This window comes from Caretta caretta, chromosome 10 (assembly GCF_965140235.1).
Source record: "Caretta caretta isolate rCarCar2 chromosome 10, rCarCar1.hap1, whole genome shotgun sequence".
Classification (NCBI taxonomy): domain Eukaryota; kingdom Metazoa; phylum Chordata; order Testudines; family Cheloniidae; genus Caretta; species Caretta caretta.
This window is the reverse complement of record NC_134215.1, coordinates 14,867,739-14,890,504: the sequence shown is the minus strand read 5'-3', so window position 1 is coordinate 14,890,504 and position 22,766 is coordinate 14,867,739. Positions and strand designations below refer to the sequence as shown.

The 22,766-nt window shown below is 41.6% G+C and overlaps 1 long non-coding RNA gene across 1 annotated transcript in view; it reads left to right on the top strand.

Moving 5' to 3' along the window:
* The first annotated feature begins 58 nt into the window (after positions 1-58).
* LOC142073451 (uncharacterized) overlaps positions 59-22,766 on the top strand; it is a 251,403-nt gene continuing 228,695 nt past the window's right edge. The window contains exon 1 of the long non-coding RNA XR_012670356.1: positions 59-424. This is a non-coding gene — a long non-coding RNA (uncharacterized LOC142073451). The remainder of the gene's footprint in view (positions 425-22,766) is intronic.

Genomic DNA, 22,766 nt, shown 5'->3' with positions numbered 1-22,766 from the left:
TAGGCTGGTCTGCAATGCATGATGGGTGAGGAAATAAGATATAAGAAAGCTTTCCTTAGCGTGGAAGGAGAGGAGTGGAGTACTTTCAGAAAGGGGAAAGGCCTATGGGGAGCGAAGATGTAGCTGGACCCTGGAGAGGGATAAAATAAGAGAATGAAAAATGCAGTGATACAATATAGCACTGTTGTGAGTAGAGACAGACTGTAAGCACTGATCCCTGTTAAGGGTTGGGGCTTCCAGAAACAGTGGGAGGAAACCCCTTAATAAAGTGGGGAGATGAGGACAGGCCCTTGTAGAAAGACTGGCTTGTTCTGGGTGGATTCCTATTGATTTGGCTAGAGGATCAAATCATTCTACCAGTCTGGGGAAGACCAGCAGCAAGAGGGAAACTGAGGCACCAGCTGCAACCTGATGCTGGCACAAGGTGAGTTGCCTTACATTACAATGTGATGGGAGTTAACTTCTGATTCTTATTCAGTAGGAAGAAAGGCTTTTGTATAAAAATATACTTCAGGGAAAACTGCTGACTTGAAAACTCTTTATCACTTGTCATAATCTTGTGCTGTAGCTCATTAGCTTTTCCATTGTATTGGCAAATTCCTTTTTCATGAATGCAGCACAAATATTATAGTGCAAAGCCTACCTGCTAAGAACATCTGTATCACTTTTTGTGTGTGCATGTTTTAGAAAAAAAAACTAACAAATTTCTTCCTTTAGATGATATTCATTATAAGAGGCATCATTTTATGACATACAATTTGTATTGGGACAGTGTTGACAGATCTGTGAAATTAGCAGCTCTTTGACACTGGATTTTACTCTTTGTTCTATATATTGGTCAATTTCTTTCATTGCCACTGATGTCCTTTGAGGGAAGGAAATGTGTTTGCATGAGATGGTATGGGGCGGAGGGTTGTCACTGGCTCTCAGTGTCTATTAAAAGAGAGAATTTCAAGGAGTAGACTGACCAGACCTCAAGGAGGGCTCCTGAACAACCAATTTTAGGGGGAAGACAGAGCTGTCAGAACTCTGACTTTTCTAATTCCTAAACAGCCATTAATTTGTTTGGCTGTGTGATCTACTGGGAGTAGAAATGACACTCCACTCACATGACCTCTGGTGTCAGTCATTATGGGATCCATCTGCATTTATATTGTCAATGTGCAAACTTTCTTTACTTCCTGAAGCATGAAATCACCTTTCAGAAGTAAGAAATATAACCCCTGTTCTCGAGAGACGTAGCTGCTCTCTCTAAGGCTTCAGTGACACAGAAAAATATTTAAACATTCTAGTCTGACTTAAGCAGCATCAAACAGTCTCATGGAATATGGTGTCTGCTTTGCAAGTGCAAGTTTCATCACTTTTTAAAGAGAGATCTGTTCATGTTGATAGGGATTGATCCTCCACCATTGAAGTCAATGGCAGTTTTGTCCCCCTGGCTTCAATAATAGCAGGTTAGGATCCATAGTACCTTATTATCATTTCCCTTTTAGCTCTGTGACAGAAATGTGTAGCACTTGTAAAATTGTAAGAAATTACATTCATGTAAGTAGAAAGAAAAGGAGTACTTGTGGCACCTTAGAGACTAACCAATTTATTTGAGCATAAGCTTTCGTGAGCTACAGCTCACTTCATTGGATGCATAGCTCACGAAAGCTTATGCTCAAATAAATTGGTTAGTCTCTAAGGTGCCACAAGTACTCCTTTTCTTTTTGCGAATACAGACTAACACGGCTGTTACTCTGAAACATGTCATTATTCATGAAAGTATATGGCAAAATTTACCCATTCTTCCTCTCTCTCTATTGCAGTATGCCCCCAAATCTTAACATGGTGATGTAACAGTGGGAAAAGCCAGTGGCTGACTGAGCACTCTGATTATTTAAGTATTAATTAGCTCCACCAGGAAAGGCCTGAATGAGGAGGAGAGTACTTAATGCCTAAGCAGCCTGGGGGCTGATGAGCTAAGGTGCTAACTATCCCACCAGCTGGGGAGGCTAGTTAAAAGAACAGGAAGGAAGTATAAAGAGGGGGAAGGCTAGCAAAGGCCAGATGAAGAGGGGCCCCAGTGCTAAATAAAGGGCTAGGAGATGCTGTAAATGTGCCACGCAGGTGGTGGTGGTTTAGGGAAGGTAGTAAATGAAACTCTGAAGTCACAACCAACCAAAAAAAGGCATCAAAGACTGTTTGTTTGTGAGGAACTCCCAAGGTGGGAATGGAGTCTTCTGTCCTGTTACAGGTGTAAACCACTGTAGCTGCATTGAAGGCGGTGGAGCTAGGCCTACTTGTATAATTAAGGACCTGGCCGCATGCATCTTTCCCTTCTGATTAGGGACCAGTTATTCACAAGGTTCAGAAATAGCTCCTTGATGCTTCTCCCACTCTTTTTCTGTAACTTCTCCCTTACTTGACCCTATTTGTTCAGATGCCTTCATAAAACTAACTTTCTTCCACCGGAGCTGTTCGTGCTAAGCCACTTGAATAAAAATACAGTTGCCCACCCCTTTAAAAAAAATAAAAATTGCAGCTTTGGTGTGGGGTTGTCCAAATTTTTGTGCTAATTTATCTGTTCTCACCCTAGTTCTGCAATTGGATCAAACCAGGTGAATCTGTTGTGTTATCATTAAGTCAGCAGCATTCCATCTGGGTGCAAGGGCACACAGATTTGATTGCAAGTTTATACCTTATATTGTAAACTCTACCTTGGGGCAGGGGCCATGTATTCCTTTGTCTCTGTATAGTATACGTTGTTTTGCTACTAACGATGGCAGTGTTACTCTCCACTGTAAATGTTCGAATTTCCATAATGGCTCAAAAATCCTCTGATCCTATGAGGAAATAGGTATTTTATTACCTTCTAAAATGAGTTTAGCTTTAATTTTTAAAGTTAATTAAGTTACAAAGGTTTAACCTTAACTAATCTTGTTTAAAGTACAAAGTATCTTTCTTTACCCTAAAATGTGCCAGTTCGAAGCACAAGCTTAAACTTTAATAAAGTGTATCTTATGTAACTTTATATTGCTGTCTACTGACTTTATCTATCTATCTATCTATCTATCTATCACAAAGTCAAATTCTACATTCCAGCTACAGTTTTCCCCATATTTTCTAGTGAGAGACTACATATCTTTTAAAACCAAATATGGGACCAAGAACACACCTTTCATTTTTCATCTTTAAAGAGAGGGTTGGAGAAAAGTCTGCTTCATTCTTTAAAACTGTGAACCATAATATGTTTCTGTGCAATTTTATTACACGGCCCTGTTGTAAAAGCAACATGGTATAGAATGAGGTAAAATACCTCCTCAGGATTCATTAAACCCACTGAAATGGAACCAGCAAATCAGCTCCAGTTCATAAGTTTCTGAGTTGGTTCAAACTTTCTCGTGAGCTACTGCTCTAGTTTCATTTTTTTAAAAAAAAACATACAGTGCATAAGGGATGGTCAGGAAAAGGGTGGCAAAAGTTTAGACTATTTAGAGCTTTCCTCCCACATAGGTAGGTGTGTGAGACAGCAGGATGGGGGGCTGGTGTTCATCTGGGTGAGCCCTCTTCAGGTTGACCCATCTCTCAAGTCCATTCAATACAGCTACCCCACTTCATCAATCAAGGAGCCTTCAAAGCAAGCACAGAGCATAAGGAAATATATATATTTTGCTTAAAATGGGGTAGAAACTGCTCTTGATCAGTTGAGCCTGCTGTGTTGAAGTGGGCTTGAGTTTTAAAATATGGTTACAGTCAGAAAAGTGGCTGCTTGAGTAAAGATACAGTTTTTACAATCTGCTTTCTCTGTGTGAAAGTCAGGTAGTTTGGCTTATGTTCGAGACGAAACCCACGTTCTTTCTATTCCGTTTAGCCCTGTAGAGACAGTGAGGCTGAGAACGAGCTGGCTGCTTCTTCCAGCTCACACATCCACAGCATTGTTAATTGAAGCCCAGCGGCTCCTCATTCGGTGCTACAAGGGCTGTCACAGCACAGCAATGAATTAGAAACAACCCAGGCTGGTCTCCGTCGCTGTCTCTGATCTGAGAACCGCTCCCTTGCTTGTGCTGTTAACACAGCACAGGAACATTGAATGGCCACATTATAAATAGGTATCTTCACAGGGAACAACACTCCACAAACCATGCTTCTCCTCCTCAATCTTAGCCACCTTTCGGCCTGCATTACTTAGCCATATGGGGAGTAGGTGTCACAAGAGAACACAGACAGCGGGCTCTGATTATTGCCCACCGCCACCCCCGAATCACGATAGCAGAAAGTCTGCAGCTACAGGTTCTGAGACACTTCCATGCGTGGGGGTAGGGAGTTCAGCTGCAGCTAAGCAGTAGCCAAGGGTTGGGTCCCTGGGGTGTTTAAACAGGAAAAGGAAGTGGAGAGGAAGGAGGGAAGGAGAATGGATTTTTTTTTTGCTCCAGTCAATGCGGGAGCGGAGCAGAAGCCTTTCAGAGCAAGCTTGAGTGAGAGGCCAGCAGACTGCTTCCTCTCTGCCAGAGGACTGCACTCTGCTTGAAGGGGCCTGCAGATACGTCTGTTTGGTTTCTCATTTGTCTTTTTAGAAGGTCTGACAGGAACCTGCCAGGGGGTTGAACTAGGCTCTTTAAAGACCCACAGCTGAGAGAAACCCAACTCCCTCTTCCTAGAAACAGGCCAAGGCCTTAAAGGGACAGGGATATAATTGGAGACTGAAGCCTTAATGAGACACTATTTTTTTCTTTCTATTCCAAGCCTGATGCTATAGTTGCAGGCTAGCCTTGCACAGGGTTCCAGACCCTGGGCCACCCGTTTTGTTACTTTGTTCCCTTCCGTGTGATGGCGTGCAGGATGGGAACATACGGGTAACTGTTTAGTGTTAATCATGATGTGATGTGTTAGTCAGGAAGACTGCATCTTGGCTTTTCAGAATTGAGCATGCCCTTTCAGCAGGGTGGATGGTGTTTTGTTTTAACAAACTCTGCTGATCTGAGCTGGGGTCTTTCAGAGACTATGGACATGGAACCTTCAATGCCACTCTTAGAATGGATTTTCAGAGTGTAACTGCAGGTCCAGGGTTAATTTAGAGGACCAACTCTACTCATAATTATTCTAAGTGTCTCATCCGGTGTGACATGCTTTTGACAGCTCTGTCTGTGTTCCTGAATCTTGTGTGTACAGCGGCACTGCAGCCAGGAGCTAGTTCCTTCCCCCTGTTGGCCGCTAAATGCTGATGAAAATCTCAGATGTATACAAGCACCCTAAACACCCAGCATACATCCCTCTAGCCCAGTATCTCCTGCCCGCAATCTAACAGCTCCCATGTTTTGTGCAGCTCCATGTCCTAACCCAACCTTTGCTTTGGAAAGGTTATTAACAATAAGCAGAAATGTATGGCCATATGCAAATTAGCTCATTAAGTATTTACTTAAAGTGTCACATGAAGCAGTACAGAACTGCATATGTGTCCATTGGCTTCAACTTAAGATCTGAATTTAAGTTTTGAAGGTTTAAACTTATCCCTGAGCATGTTTATTATATTCCACACCAAACTCAGCAAAACATCAACGCAGCCATTTCCTGTGAGATCTTAGTTTAGATACAACTTTGGAAGCCAAAACAATGGAGTTCAGCCAAGTTACTTCATGCTGAGGAGTCATCACTCACTTTCCCTTGAGTGAAGACTCCTTCTCTGGCCACTCATTCTTTAGAAGCAGGAATCTTTCAACCCAAGCTGGAAGTGCAAGTTGGTGATTCTCCCCCCGCCCTTCTCTTCTATACACCAATATCATCTGTTACTTTTTAAATCCACTTTACAACCAAAGTAGGTACTTTCCTCCTTTGACTTCCTACTAATCTTCTCAGTAAGCAGGGCATCTTTGATCCCAAGAAACAATGTAGCCTTTTTCCATACCCTGACCTTAAAACTCAGACATCCCATTGTGAACTCTTCTTCTTCTTAGAATAATGAGTGGCACCCTTTATTATGTTTAATGACTAGTGCTCTTTAGCTGTGCAGATTGCTCTGGTTTGCAGCATGAGCCGTATCAGGGGGAGATGACATGAGGAGAATCCTTGTGGAGAAGCGTCCTCTCGAGGAGACGAAGCTGCACAATGTACAAGGGGTTAACTTAATATGAGGGTGGCACACTGTTTTTCTTAGTCTTTTTATTTTGTACAGATATTGGGGGAATGTAGTACTAGCCCTTTAAAATTCCTCTTGTCTTGCACGGTGAGTTCCATTGTGTACCTTGCAGTTACTTGGGAGGAGGTGCGGGGGAAGCACTTCTTACAGAACAGCAGATATTATAAAGGGCCAAGACTGTGCACCAGAAATAGAGTAGGGTGACCAGAGAGCAAGTGTGAAAAATCAGGGTGGGGGGTAATAGGCACCTATAGAAGACAAAGCCTCAAATATGGGACTGCCCCTATAAAATTGGGACATCTTGTCACCCTAAAATACAGGGAGGGGGGAATTCCTATTAATGCACCATGGCGCAGAACTGAGTTCAAGTGAGAATGAAGATGAGTTAAGAAACCAGAAATAAACGGATGGGACCAAAGCTCTCTAGTATAATTTTTCTGGTAATTGTCATGCACAACTTTCTTAGCTCTACTAGTGATAGAAAAGATGGTACAAACAGGCTTGACTTGCAGTAAATGTCCATGACCACTATGTTCAGAGGTATGTTACCTGTCATGTCACAACAGAGGTTCAAATGGGTTCAACAGACTCACTCCAAGGATGCAGACATTCCAACGGCACCTGACTAGGTCCCACTCTAGTGATGCAGTGACAGCTGATTCTAATTATCGTTAGGTTTCAGAGTAGCAGCCGTGTTAGTCTGTATTCGCAAAAAGAAAAGGAGTACTAGTGGCACTTTAGAGACTAACCAATTTATTTGAGCATAAGTTTTCGTGAGCTACAGCTCACTTCATCGAATGCATTCGATGAAGTGAGCTGTAGCTCACGAAAACTTATGCTCAAATAAATTAGTTAGTCTCTAAAGTGCCACTAGTACTCCTTTTCTTTTTTTTAATTATCGTTAGATCATCCCAGAACAAGTATGATTTATACAGTAGCAGAGGTATGCATTGTACTTTGAAGGCCTAAGGCACAGTTCCTGGTCCAAAGAGTTTATAGTTTAAGGGCCCAATCTTGCCAAGGTTTACTCCTATGTATAGTCCCTATTGACGTGAGAAGTCCCATTGAACACTATACATATGAGTAAGGATTGCTCATTTGAGTAAGAGTTTGCAGGATCAAGCCCTTACATGATCAAAGATACTATGACCTTGAAGTCCAGGGGGAGATGAATCATGCCACAAAGAGGAAAGAGAGAGAGGTGTGACAGAGAATCATGTAATTGTTTATGTTGTGGCAATGCTGAAGTGCCCCAGTTAGGATTGGGCCCCAGATGTGCTGGATGCTGTACAAACACAGAAGAAACAATTCCTACTCTGAAGAGCTTACAGTCTAAAGACACAAAACATAAAGAGTAGGGCCTGGATATACAAGCGAATGACCCTGGTGAAGAATTGACCCAGTTTTGTTGGTCATATGGATTGTATCTTTAAGTGTGGGTAGAAGTGGGGAGAAAAAGAAGGCGGAAGGGAAAGAATAGTCACAACTTGTTGCCTGCCTAGTAATGATCGGGACTGGATTTTGTAAGCGTCATGGCAGAAGTGAGCCTTGCAGGAAGGTTGGTTCCAGATGCCTTTTTATTAAAGTACTGAAAGAACAATATTAGAAGAGAGCTCCTATGTAGCATAGTGCAGCGGTTCTCAAACTATGGGTCGGGACTCCAAAGTGGGTCATGATCCCATTTTAATGGGGTCTCCAGGGTTGGCTTAGGTTTGCTGGGGCCTGGGGCCAAGCCCCGAGCCTTACTGCCTAGGGCAGCAGGGTGCAGGTTACAGGCCCCCTGCCTCAGGCTTTGCCCCCCATCCATGGCGGTGGGGCTCAGGCTTTGGCCCATGCACCTGGGTCGGCGGGACTAGGGTGGGCTTTTTTGTTGATTATTTGTGGGTTTTTGGGAGAGAGGATAGAGAAGGGAGAGAAACTACACTGTGGATGATTCGGAGAATGACATGCTATTATAACCGGTAATAAAGCCTCACATTTGTGTCAATTGAAAGAGTAAAGACTTTTGTAAACATGTATGCACATGCTTAACTTTATCCATGTGATTAGTTACACTGAAGGCTCTAGAACTGCTGATTGACAAATGTATGTTATTGTGCATTGCTTGGCTCATGAGTATCTCCATTTACTGGAGGCTGAGCTTAGTGTCTTGACTGAAAGTCTCACCCCAGAAGAAAACATGTTTTTACTAAACAAAAAATTGTTTTCACTAAGAGCTGCTGTAGCATCCTCTCCCACCACCTCCTGCAAAGCCATGAACTATCTTAGTCACTTTTGCTCTTCACGTCAAATGTCAAAGCTTTTTCTAAAAGAGCAAACACATTGCAAGAACCGGCTGGTGCCATCAGAGGATTCCCGTGTCAGTTTTACTAGTTCAGATTTAACAGTCAGGTTTCGTATATGTCAGCTTTCCTAATGCCAGGTGAAGGGCTTCACATATTAGCTGGAGGGAAGTGAAGGAGATATAGTTGTTGGTGCTTGTTAGACCAGAGAAGTACAGTACACTGGGTTTGCAGGGGGTGAAGACTTTTGCAACATGGTCAATTTTTATGGAGGACCGGGTCAGATGTGTGTTCGGAAGCCAGACAGTTAACCTTCTGTAGCCCTAGAAGACTCGCCTTCTTTGATCACAAATTTTTAAAAAGTGTGTAGCAGAAATCTCTGGAGAGAGAATGCTCAGTTATAGCTTTTTTTTTTTTAAATGAACAGCCTATATTGTGTGTTTATTATAATGTTCATTGATGAGCTAAAAACATTTCACAGGCTCCAGATGGCTGCTTGTCTTTATAACTTGCTGTAGGGTATGGGCTTTGACTTTATATATTCTGATAATCTATCCTGTTTATTCAACTAATACACATCATTCCTTCCAGCCTGAAACAATGCCCTTTGAGAAACTGCAGCATATGGTTGGGATGGGAAATCTCAAGGTTAAGAAAATCTTCAATTGATGTCTCCAGTTTCTTTATTCCCCATTCCCTTAAGGCTAGAACCTGTCAGTCCTTAAAGGTTTTCCTCTTAATGTTTCACTGTGACAAGATTCTCATTCCAGAAATAGATTTTTGGGGTTGGGAAGAAACTCAGACCATCCCCTAGTCTTTAGCCGTCTCTTCTAAAGCCCCATCCAGCATATGGAATCAAGTTCTAAATCAAAATAAAATATGCATGGAGAAAAAAAAAAAGCATGAAAGGACCAGGTTGCCTGAAGTGCTCAGTTTGCATGGGAGAAAGGGGTGAAAGTGGAGGATTTAAGTCACCAAAGTGTCATTGAGTGAGATTACCAGGTTGATCGCTATGCAGGAAGGATGTGATGTAGGATAATTGCAATAACCTCTGAATCAGAATGGCATTATCACTGAAGGGTACCCCAGGGGTGCCAGGATGAAAAAAATAACTGTACAGAAAGGAGGATATTGATTTTTCGAAGGCTGGCATTTATATTTCATACCTTTCCCACCTCTTTAGTTTAAAACTGCTCCACCAAATGTAAATATTTGGAAATTAGTTTTGTCTGCAGACACATTTTTCTAATTATAATAGCGCATGACCCCATGGGTGCAAAGCAAGCAACACAGAACTGCTATCTCCATGGAAACTTGTCACACTGCTTGAAGCCTTACTGTTTCTCTGAGACATTCTCGTGCAACACACTGTATTTTGAAAGGGAGTAATTCCTCCTTCTTCTGTGCGACATACACACATTCATGCTATGTCTTTTCCTAGCTCATCCATGGGCCACCAGAAAGCCCTTTACAGCATTTCAGACTGACTTTCAGGAAGCATGTATGATCTTCTTAATTAATGCCTTCTGAGGACCTGCTGTCTTACTAGCAAATGCCAAAGTTGAAAAAGGGGTGACGTGTTGCTGTGTCTGACAAAACACAGGTCTAGGTATGGTCCCCATCAAACTAATGAGACCCAAGATACACATCCCCCTTGAAGACCTTACCCTGGCAGTTGGGAGAGTAACCTTGAGGCCCCATAGTAGAGCTGTCATGTATGACTTTCATTCTGTACTGAGGGGTCTCTGTTTGAGTTGGTCAGCCTTTTTTCCAATCAAAAAAATATGGTTTTGTCAAAATGGAAATGTATTGTTTGGAAGCATAGGCGCCGACTCCATGGGTGCTCCAGCCTTGGAGCACCCACAAGGAAAAATTAATGGGTGCTCTGCACCCACCAGCAGCCAAGCTCCACTTCTCCTCTGCCCCACCTCCTCCTCCTCCTCCTCCCCAAGCGCGCCGTGTCCCTGCTGCTCTGCCTACCTCCCAGAGTTTCCCACCCGGCTGCTGCCAAACAGCTGTTTGCATGCTCCGGGGTGGGGTGGGGGGAGTGGAAATGTGGCGTGCTCAGGGGAGGAGGTGGGGCCGGGGCGGAGATTTGGGGAAGGAGTTGGAATAGGGGCAGGGACGGGGCGGAGTTGGGGTGTGGACTTTGGGGAAGGGATTGGAATGGGGGCGGGGAAGGGATGGGAAGAGGCGGGGCAAGGGTGGGGCCGCATGGAAGAGGTGGAGTGGGGGTGGGGCCGGGGGCAGAACAGGGGGTCGAGCACCCAGGGAAAAGAGGGGAAGTCGGCACCTATGTTTGGAAGGTTTCTTGGGTCTAGGATGGGGTGGAAGGAGAGAGATGCCGCAGCATAGCCAATGAGCCTGCTGATAAGGGTGTTTACCTGAGACCTGGGAGACATAGGTTTGAGTCCCTGTCCAAATCAGATAGAGCAGGGACTTGAACCTGGGTTTCCTGCATCCCAGATTCATGTCCTAAATATTGGTTAATCTAGGATGAGTTGATCTCTCTTTTCTTCCTTCCCCCTCCCTTTGGTCGGAGTCTGCCCTTTTTCCCCAAAAATGTTTTGAAATGTCTAGTTTCTGTTCCATATCTGAGTGGACACAAACTTTGAAGCCTCAAAATTTTTCACAAAAAAGAATTGTTTTCCAATCAGCCCTAGCCTATGAACCACGTAGGCTCTCAAAATAGGGCTGGAGTGCTGCATACCTCTTGTGGTGGCCCTCTGCACACACAGCAAATTTTCACTCCATCTGGAGTCCGGTTCCTATCTTGCTTTATCAGTTGTTTAAACACGTGACACTGTGCTGCTGCGCTGTGCAGAATTAAGCCCTAAGATTATGTACAGTTCAGATTTTCCCTAGGGTTTTAATTCTACTTTAAAGACATTCTGCCCATGAATCTAGTAAAGTTAAGAAACAACCCCAAATCTACAGCCCTGAAACATCACCTGGCTGGCTGTAGTGCATCAGCAACTTCTGCCTCAGTTTTCCTGACTGTTGTTTGGCTTACCCCAGTGTAGGAGTGTTGGGGCCCTCCAGCCTTTGCAGAGTCCTGCCCCTTCTAGGGCCACAGAGTCCTTTTACCAAAGTGTAGAAAAAATATAAACAATCAAACCTTCAGGTCAGCTGGCAGCCACCTCTGTGTAGGTGTTCCTCAGCTGCTCTATACTGACCTCCTGCATAACCACAGGCTTTTGAGCCTCAAGCAAACCCATAACCGAGGGGCTGGCACATCCTTTCCCTCACTCAGGGGTTCAGGTAGGCTACAGCTCCTCAGGGTTCCTGCCTCCAGTCAGGCTTTCAGCTCATCCCTGAAGTCGTTCGCCGGCTCTGCTTCTCAGCCTTCTTTCAGGCGGCTTCCCAGAGAGAGGGAATTCTCAACCTTCTCTCCTCTGGGTCTCGTCCTGCAACTGGGTTCACCCAGCTCTTTATGGCCACAAGCCCTGCTCTTCCTTTGCTAGGCTTTATTTCTAATAAGGTCTGGCCCCTAATTGGCCCCTCAGGCCCCTATTAACCATCTCATGGCATGTGTGGGGTAAACACCCCATCCCATGCAGCTATTCATGCAGAATTTGTGAAATATAAATATTTAACATTTTGTATGAAGGCTGCTGAAAATGTGTATGTACCAGCTCTGTCCAAAGCTAATAGGTAGTCAGCTTTTCACTGTTTCTCTTTTCAAAACAACTTGCTCCAGAATATGTGCTAGTAATTCCTATCCAATTTTTGACACTTCTTTAGTTTGTTACAACAATCATAAAAAACACAACTTCAAGTATTATGTGCCAATCCAAATTCTTAGTAAGCTGCAAATATATATATATATATATATTGATGGCTTGGTAACAGAAAACCACAGTAGGAGCATTCAATCTAGACTTCTTTCGGAAAAATGGAGTGGAGAAAATGAGGTATGTGCAAATATAGCCCTTTTTCTTCAGCGTTTTAATTTTTTTAAACCACTGTTTAGTTGGGCAGTATGTCAAAGGAATCTAAAAATAACATGATTATGATTAGCTGGTGAACTGGGTATGTGAGAAATGGGCCATATAAATATTTTGCCACCAGCTAGGTATTTATGCAGCAGAATAAACTTGCTGAACCTCTGAAATGTCACATTGAGTACAGAGGAACTTTATGAGAGCTCCCAGGTGGTCACTGTTTCTGTTGGGGAAACTACTTCTGTAGTATCTATGTTTTCCAGCGTTTCTGCCTGGTTTCTAAAGATATAGTGAAAAGAGGAATTATTTATTTAAATGGAAACATAAAGGAAAAACAATAAATATGTGCGCCAGATCCTGCTTAACTATCTCAAAGGGTCATCTTGACCATGAAAAATCAGCAGGACTGCTTACTTGGGGTGAAATTCATCCTCTGTTGTAGAGGGCCTGCAGAAGGCATTCTGCATCATTTAAGTCCCATTTAAGCTGAAGTGCTGTGAAATCCTTGCTAGTTCTCCATGCAGGGTAAATTTAGTTATGAGAGGAAGTGAACGAGACTGCTCCTGTGACTAGGATGACCAAGATTTGACCAAATGACAACTACAGGGTTGGGAAATTGGTCTCTAACAAGAAATTAGAACATTGGCTTGGGAAAATGCAAAATCATGTCCTAAGAGTTAAAATAGGGGGGTCTTGCACCCCCATGGAGTGTCTATAATTGTCTGTGTCTAGTATTTTAGCTCAGATTTTCTACCTCCGCTTTAAAATATAAAAAGCTTGTAAATATGTAAACATCATCATTAATCCAGATAAAATATACGTTATTCAGGCCAATCTGTGGTCACCTCTTTCATGTGTGTTGTTGGGACTACTTGGTGAGTCAGCTGACCAGGATTTGGCTCTTTGTAATCGTATTTCTTTTGCTGTAAGGATGTTCATGCGTGAAAAGGTTGTGAGGAATATTGGCCTCAAACTTCCAAGATTGTGACCACTAACCTTGAAGTTGCTGAACTCCCATTGGAGTTAGTGGGGGGGAATCAGGCTGGGTGGTTCTCTGCAGGCTTAGACTCCAAATCTATGAGATAATGCAGTAGCAAAATGACTTGCATGACTTCTGAACTGGGCATACACTCTTGAATGACATGCTGTCATCATTAGAGAGGATCTGTGTGGGAAAATAACAGTATGATATTGAACTTTAATATCATAGTCACTGTGTATTAGGATTGTGCGCTTTGGTTCCACAGGAGCCCAAAAGTTAAAATCTTGATATTTAGGGAAGTCTTAATGGCAGGTATCTTGTAATTTGTTTTTAGCTCTTCTCATGAGCTTTTTATTGCATCAAAATGTCATCTGAAATAAAACAAGAAGTCCATATCTTGCATAATTTTGGAACCATGAATGAGAGTCTCTATAAAATGTAAGGTTTCAGAGTAACAGCCGTGTTAGTCTGTATTCGCAAAAAGAAAAGGAGTACTTGTGGCACCTTAGAGACTAACCAATTTATTTGAGCATGAGCTTTCGTTAGCTACAGCTCACTTCATCGGATGCATACCGTGGAAACTGCAGCAGACTTTATATACACACAGAGAATATGAAACAATACCTCCTCCCACCCCACTGTCCTGCTGGTAATAGCTTATCTAAAGTGATCATCAGGTTGGGCCATTTCCAGCACAAATCCAGGTTTTCTCACCCTCCACCCCCCCACACAAATTCACTCTCCTGCTGGTGATAGCCCATCCATTCATATTCTCTGTGTGTATATAAAGTCTGCTGCAGTTTCCACGGTATGCATCCGATGAAGTGAGCTGTAGCTCACGAAAGCTCATGCTCAAATAAATTGGTTAGTCTCTAAGGTGCCACAAGTACTCCTTTTCTTTTTATAAAATGTAAACCCACACAGGCCTCATTCTGCAAAATGCTGCTTCCCCCCTGTGTTTCCCAGTGACTTTGGGATACTCAATGCAGCCCAAATACTTGCAATACAAATGTAAATCGTAATCCTCCTCTCACTTCCACCAGTTCTACTTTGAGTTAGTGCCACCGAAGTCAGACTTAAACTGGTGTATATGGAAGAAGAGACGAGTCCTTAAATTACAGGTCCTATGTTTCCTACTGTGCCAGCTTGATTTGATATTCCTATAATCAGAATGCAAATGCTATGTGTACTTACCCCGAATGGCTTATTTATAGTCCTCAATGCACTTCTTGTGCCTTCAGAAAAGAGAACCCATGAGCAAATTCTAAATGAGCATGCAATGCACTTGATTGACTTATGTGTTCAGTTTAATGCCTGGCACTTTCTCTTTCTTGCCGTTAGTATTCACTTCACAAATGAAAGATTTAAAATGTTTAAATTAAATGAAGCAGATTTTTTTTTAAATTGATTGGGATTAAAAAGAAAATCTTTCTTACTAAAAGGTTTTGGCTCTTTTATATTAGTGGCTGTGCTATATATTGACATTTACTCTAATGAAGAGCCTGTGATATTTCCTGAATGCTGCCCTACAAGCAGCGTCCTGATAGTTTCCATTTATCCAGCAACACAAGGAGCCCACAGTCTCTACCTCTCCATGAAATTAACCAAGGACACAGAGGGGAAATTACTATTCTGAAATCAGCCTTTTACGCCTGTAAAACCAAACACATTGCCCAGAGAAGTAGACCTTGGGATTGGAGATCAAGAAAGTCAGTGTTCATGCCACTTAAGTGAGACTTTTCTGCGTTAAGAGTGAAACATCAGATGGACACAGTTGTAAGCTGCATCTACTGTAGGGGTTAGAGCACATGACACAATGAGCCCTTTTCATTATCTGGGCTCACCTGGGTCAGAGGAACTGCTTTATTCACATAAATTAGCCTTCAAATTTTACCTTCCTTATTGTGGCAAACTCCACAACTCAAATTCTTAATTCGTCATTCTTCTTTAACGGACGTAAAAAGATAGACCACTCCTTTCACAAAACCTCAGTCTTTTTGCTCTGCTACTGTCAGTCCAGGATCACAGCCATTGATGAGGTTGTCAAAAGAAACAGCAGGCACACGAAAGCCACACTGAGTCTTTCTCTAGAAGAAACACTGGAGAAGAAGATAATGTCTGCCTACTGAAAGAGGAGAAGCTAATAAGGAAAGTAAAAGTTACTTTTATTTAGCCAGCATGGCAAGAGCCCTTACTCAGGTGAGTAAATTCCGTTGGCTCCAAAGTAGTCCAGTTTCCAGGCTCTAAAACCATCATCATATTCCAGAATGTACTTGTATTAAGAATTCTCTGCATCTACGCTCTGGAGCACCTTTCATCCAATATCTGTACAAGTATTAATTAAATTTCACTAACTCCCTGTGAGGTGGGTATTCTACCCAATTTACAGAAAATTAAACTGGGGCAAAGAGAAGTTTACAATCTCTCCCCCACTCCCAACTTGTCACTGATTTTGGCTTTAAAAAACAAAACAATCAAGCCTCCCTCTCCCGAGACGCACACAACCTGTGACCACTTTTGAAAATGTTCACCTGGATTATTTTAGACAAGTCACTTAACATATGAGTAGCTAGATGAAGAATCAAATCTATGTATCTGGCCTCCCAGCCCTTGTGCTCATGGCACTTCCAATGAAGACTAAATTTTCTCTCTATGCTTTGAATTTTCTCCTTTGTCATGTTTAAGACTGAACACTCATTAGTTTAAACAACAACATTTTCTCAAATTATATTTTCTTGACCATTTTGTAATGGATTCCATAGTCCGTACCAATATATATATATATTTTTATTGGCCATTTAAAGCCCCTATGAGCTGTCAAATATTTAAAAACCACCAATAGTCCTCTCTGATTAAAAATAATCGATTGAATAGGAAATTAGTTTTATCTCTTCATGAGAAGTCATTTAAAAAAAACCAGATAAACAATGCCAAAATGAAAAAATAACGTAAGCTACATAAACATTATTTGCATATATTTTCAGAATTAGTCATTGTTTTATTATGCTGCAGAAGACATAGTTCATAAAGTTTCTCTGAGTGGTGCTAAAGTTTCCATTTAGACTGCTGCTTCATAAATATTTGGATTAGGTCATTAGGAATGGAAATATTCAGAGATTTGAGTTTTACAAGTTTGACTGGACATCATGTTAACATTCCTGCTTTATTAAGAATGGGAAACAACAGCGGACACTTTAGCTGTATTCTCTCCCCCCCACTCCCCCAAAGTTTTTCATGGATGCCTATTTCTTTGCCAAGGACAAACTATGAGAAGAAATCTTTGTATGTTCAGTTCAATTCTTCAAACAGGGTCAAAAATCTGCCACAGTTGGACCTCTGTATTTATTCCATTCTAACTGAAACTTGGGCAGTACTCTACAACATGCGCATGGCTTGGTCAGTAAGAACAGCGCTACTGTACATGCAAGGTGATCTGTAATTTGAATTGAACCGAAAGAACACTGTATAAAAATGTGCAAAATTCCAGCCCCCCAGCATTTTGAAATAAATGACAGCTTCAAACGCAAGATCACATTTTAGATGGAGGATCAATCAAACTTTCTGTGCACTTTAGAAAATGCACACTGTTGGTAGAAATAAAAGTAACACTGATTGTGTTATATTGTTAAAAGAGAACACTACCAACACATTTGGCATAATGTCCTGTTTGCATATGTTGATAATGCCAGTATGTCCTACGGCATATCCAGTATAGGAAAGAACATAGACAATGACTACATCAAATTGGTACAATACAAGAAACAGCAGGAACAGGTTCTGGAAATATTGGCAGAAATCCCTGGAGATGAGCCCGCTATCTATATAGTTGCTTCATGTACTGCGATAAAGTGTTGCAAGCTAGCTCTCAGTTCAGCAGAGCGATAGGAAAAGGTTGCTATTGTGCTGTATGTTGACTATAACATGGTTTTCCAGATGCTAAGGCTCTTTGCTTCTCAAATATACTGTCAGTACATTATACTGTTTGAATGAGTGTAGGCAAACTTCTTAAACAATCTCTAAAAAGGCAACAGTTCGCCATAGTCATCCCCCACAGATATTTCCCAGAGTTGAAAACCTGCTCCTTTTTGGGTCAAAAACTGTCAGGAGGAGTTGCCAGCACCTTGTCTTCTCTCCAGCTGACTTGGCAGTAGCCCCTGGTTGCCAGTTTTGCTGTGTAGCGGTTCTTGGGTTTTGGAGAAGGCCTGGTATGGTGATGAATGAAGAGAGCTGGATAACATAGTTTAATGCTGGAAGCACAGAGATGATGCTAGAGATTCCATCACATTAGTTGTTATTGGTGTTCAATGTTTATCTTCGGGTAGCACAAAAGGTCATAAACCGGTTGGGATCCTTTGTGCTCTACGAACTTATTAAGAACTTGTGTTTTGGTGTGTGGTCTTATTTCACTATATTGGCATTAGCTGTGATGACCTTAGGAAACAAATGACTATTAGCACTGAAGAAAAATATTAATGCAAAAGTGTTTTTTTGTTTGTTTGGGGGGTTTTTTTTTTGTTTTTTTCCCCCATGGAAAAACTTGAGCCTGGATTTCCAGAATTCGACAGTTTTGTTTCAAATTCTACTTTGAATCTCCAATTATATGCACCGTAATTCCTGTAAAATTCCTTGATAAGACGCAATGAGGATTTGAGTGTGTTTGGGGTAGGAAAATACAGGCAGCTGGGGGGAGTTTAACCAGAGCTCGTGTATACCAGAGTATGGCAACAATCAGGCTGCTTGAATCAGAGTTGCTGGTTGAGAAAAGAAGAATGAGGAAGACCTGATAAGTCTTCAAATATGTTAAAGGCTATTAAAGAGGATGGTGACCAATTGTTCTCCTGTCCACTGAAGGTAGGACATGAAGAAATAGGCTTAATGTTTACCAAGGGAGATTTAGGTTAGATATTAGTAAAAACTTTCTAACTAGAAGTGTAGTTAAATTCTGGAATAGGCTTCCAACAGATGTTATGGAATCCCTGTCTTTAGACATTTTTAAGAACATATTAGACAAGCACCTGTCAGGGATCATCTTGGTGTACTTGGTCCTGCCTCAGTGCAGGGTCCCTTCCAGCCCTACATTTCTATGCAAACCATGAGTTGCAGCAGCTCGAGCTAAAACTATCTAGTTGGGGCTGTGAGGGACCCCTCTTCTGCAGCTAGAGCACAGAGAGGGACCTCGACAGCGGGTTACTCACTCGCCTAGGGGGCTCTCTGTATGCAGATCTTCTCACCTGGAAAGGAGGCCCAGGCACTTCTGTTGTACCACTTCTTCATCCCCATAGGCCTCTCCACAATTCTGGGAGGGGTGTTGTGGGGGGATGGGCTGGGGCAGGGCTATACACCTCATTTCTTCTCTAGCCCTGTGGAGTAATCAGTAGCACCACCTTACTGCTACTCAGATCTGACTGCTGCCGTCAGACCACGTCTACATTTGAGCTGGGAGGTGCGATTTCCAGCTCACCTAGGTGTATCTGCGCTAGCTCTCCGACACAGCAGGGTGGCTGGGATAGTGTGGGCAGCGGCGCGGGCTAGCTGCCTGAGTACATAGCCGGAAGGTCCCGGCAGCCAGCTAGCCTGAGCTGCCACACGTGCTGCCCTGGCTGCACTGCTATTTTTTAGCCACTAGCTTGAGCAGAGCTAGTGCAGGTACATCTACGTGAGTTGAGACTTGCACCTCCCAGCTCAAATGGAGATGTAGCCTTAGTGCATCGTAGGGTTATATTGTTCCTTACTGCATAGAGCACTTAGATTCTTGCCGTACCTAAGACACAATAAATAACCGTCAAGATATAGCAAATGTATCTTTATACGGAGACAGTATTACATTGCTCTAAAAAGTGGAGCTTTCAAAGCTTACTGGTGATCTTCTGAGGAGCAAGTCTATTCTTTTGAAGTGTTTGAAAGAGGATAATTTGACAGTACCGGCCGGTGCTTGTTGCAGCCAATGCTGTGTATTTAAATACCATACCTACATACTTGTACTCTTCAGGTTATTACGGTGCGGTCCTCAGGAAATGGCATATGGGGAATTTTCTGTTCCTGCAGTATGAATTGTATGGTATCTGGTTATCCCTTAATCAATTAGTTTATCCCTAAAGTATACTTCTTTTCAAGCACAAACTAACATTCCAGTTATTTGAGAGACAAGGTGGGAGAGGTAATACCTTTTATTGGACCAACTTCTGTTGGTCCAATAAACCCACCTTGTCTCTCTGATATCCCAGGATTGACACAGCTACAAAACACTTCATATTCCAGTTATATGGCTAAATCAAGGCTCCCATTCCCAGAATGCTCTCCTGCCCCCCTGCCTCCCAGAAAATTCCATTTGATTGAATGCCTTTACAGAAAATCAATGGAAAGCAATTGTTGCCTTTTTGACCAACTTAAATCTAAATCAATGCTGAATATCATTAGGAATTTAATACCAATTAGTTCAGATTTTGTTAATCTCTCAAGGCAAAATCCTGTTTACCTTGTTTATGCAAGTGAATCCCATTGAATTCAGAGAGACTCCTCTTGTTAGCATGGTAAGCAGCTGTAGGATCTAGTTCTCTGTCTGCTTAATTTGTTAGCTACTATAGATCTTGTAAAGATCAAGAAGCCTATTTTGGCTACTAAACTCTGTGACTGGATAAGATTTCATTAATAATTTCTGCAGTGTGTCTATATCCATGGTTCTCAGACTGGTGACCCCTTTTCCCACAGCAAGCCTCTGAGTGCGACCCCCTTATACATTAAAAACACTTTTTTATATATTTTTAACACCATTATAAATGCTGGAGGCAAAGCGGGGTTTGGGATGGAGGCTGACAGCTCCTGATCCCCGCAGTAATAACCTCACAACCCCCTAAGGGGTCCTGATCCCCAGTTTGAGAACCCCTGATCTATATAATATGTATATATTTAGCCAGGCTTTATTAGCAGTTCAGTTAGCTCTTCCATAATTTTATACCTCTTTTCAGCAAGCCTGAACTCTATAGCAACTTTGCTGAAAGTGACAGATGATTTATCCTTGCAGCTAGAAGCTGTTGAAATTGCTCATTAACTGATATTGATACCATAGCACTTTTTGAAATAACTGATCCAGACTTTCTTTTAGGTTATTAATTTTTTTTCTTGGTCTCTCAGTAGCCCAATCAAAATAGCTTCATCAATACTTTGGGGTCTCAGATGGGATTTTTGTAATAATTTGTCCCATTTTTCTTTATTTACTTGAACGTCTATTGTAATCAAAATAACTATTTCCCTGTTTTAGTCTGCTGGAGAAAATCTTTCAAAAAGCCCTAGTGACACTTTTCAGCATCTAGAACAGTTGGTTAAAATATCTTTTGTTTCTTGGATAACTTTTTAAATTCCTTCTTTCTTTTGGTTCCTAGGTTACTATAAAATACATCTGACAATCAGTGTACAGCAACTATGTAGGGCCCAGTCCCACATTATTTGCACATCCAAAATCAATATTTAAGACAATGCTACGTTGGGGTATGCAAGGCGTGCAGATTTGATCCTGAGGATAATTTTAGATGAATAGGCTTACACAACACAATTTCCTTACAACAGCACCTATCTCATCCCCTCTAAAAAGGAAAGAATAAAAGAAAACACAAATTGATACAAGCTTCCATTAGAAAGGCAAGACAAAGGAACGTTTCCATTGATTTAACAAGAGAATTTTCAAAATAATAAATGTGCAACTAATATTGTAATAAACTGTTAGAATTAGGGCTTGTTGTATTGTTTGGCTGTATTAAAAAACCTGAAAAGATTAATTTCCTTTTTATATTTTTTGTGAAAATTTTGTTTTTATGAAACATTTCATTTTGAAACTTGTTTTTGGAGGAAAAAATTCCACTTTCTCTCTTTAAAAGCCCCCCCCCCCCCCCAATCCATTGCTAAAAGCGAGTGAGGAATAAAAAAGTGAAACAAAGTACATATTAAAACTCAATTTTCTCTCACTTTTCAACACATTTTCCACTTCGGAGTGAGAGAAAGCACACTGATTGTATTTTTCTCTCTCCCACTAGAAAAAACATATTTAAAAGTGTTGCTTTGTGTTTTCTCACACTTTATGAAAGAAGGTTTTAAAACTGGGAGAGCATTACTTGTGCTCTTTGGTTTATTTTCCCTCTACATTTTTAAAATGCCCCCCCTCCCACTTTTCTTGTGGAAGGGAGGGGCAAAAGGGGTAAAAAGAAAAATCTGAGAGAAGATAGGGATTTTCCCAAAATTTCTAAACAAAAAATTTCAAAAATAACAAACTTCATTTTTTCCCCCCAAAAGTTTTCTTTTTGATTATTTTTAAAAATAAAAACCTAAATTCCATCAATTCCTTCTGTTTTTTTGTTTTCTTTCAGGGAAACCCATATTTTTGATCCAATAAGTCACTGGTTCAAATGCTTTCTTGGTAGTCACTTTGTTAAAGAAGTAGTTTGTGAATAAAATAGTGTGTGAGAAATAAGCTCTTATGTTCTGTGATATATTAATTCTAGGTATGGCAGTCTGAAGGAGTGATGTAATGTCCCTTTAAATAAAATCTTATCAGTAGCACTTTAAACTACTTCAGGTAGAGACACTTCTCTAACTTTACCTTGCTGCCATAGAGCCCCTCGCTATCTTTTCCCAGTTATATTTCTTTAATTAGGGATATTTATCTGTATAAAGTTAATAGCCCTAAAACCCCAACTCCTTAACAAGTGGTAATAAAAATGTTGTGGATGAATGTACTCAATTTATAGCCTGGGAGTCTCTATGTTCACCTTGTAAAATTTATTTCACCCTTTTAAAAATGTTTTTTGGTTCTTGTTATTAAATAAGCCCTGAAACTATCACACCTCTGGATAAGTGCTGGCTGCAACTTGCAATGGCTTGCTTCAGACTACATACATTCCTCACTTGCATTGGAATCTCAGCAGCTCTGCCAGGTTTTATATTCATTGAACTAGTGCTGAGTTAAACAAAACAAGTTCTAACATGGGAATTGGTTAATGAGCGAAAGCATCAAGCTGAGCTTTCTATTCATGTGGCCAACATCGGGTACATCGTTGGAGGGCCGGGGTACAGGGGAAGAGAGAGGGCATGGCCACATTCTACCTGAATCAGGGCAGTCCTTGACTACCAGGTTGGCTGCATTGAGCATGTTGGCAACCAGAATAACTGTAAAGTAGCCCTCCAGTTTACCTGCCTCATAGCAGGGGAATCAGCCTGGCACACAGCCAGTCTACTGTAATGGGGAGACATAAAAGTGGCATGGCCTTTATATGTCTGACTAGCAGTTGCACTGTGCACTTTTTAGTTGCAGTTGAAGAATCAGGATTCTAATTCTATCAGATAACAAGATCCTTTTGATAGTCAGACACTGTTCCTCTGTCAGTAGGTCATAATGGCCAGAGATGAGCATTCAAAACCCTAATAAGGCTGACTAAATTGCTCATTACCAT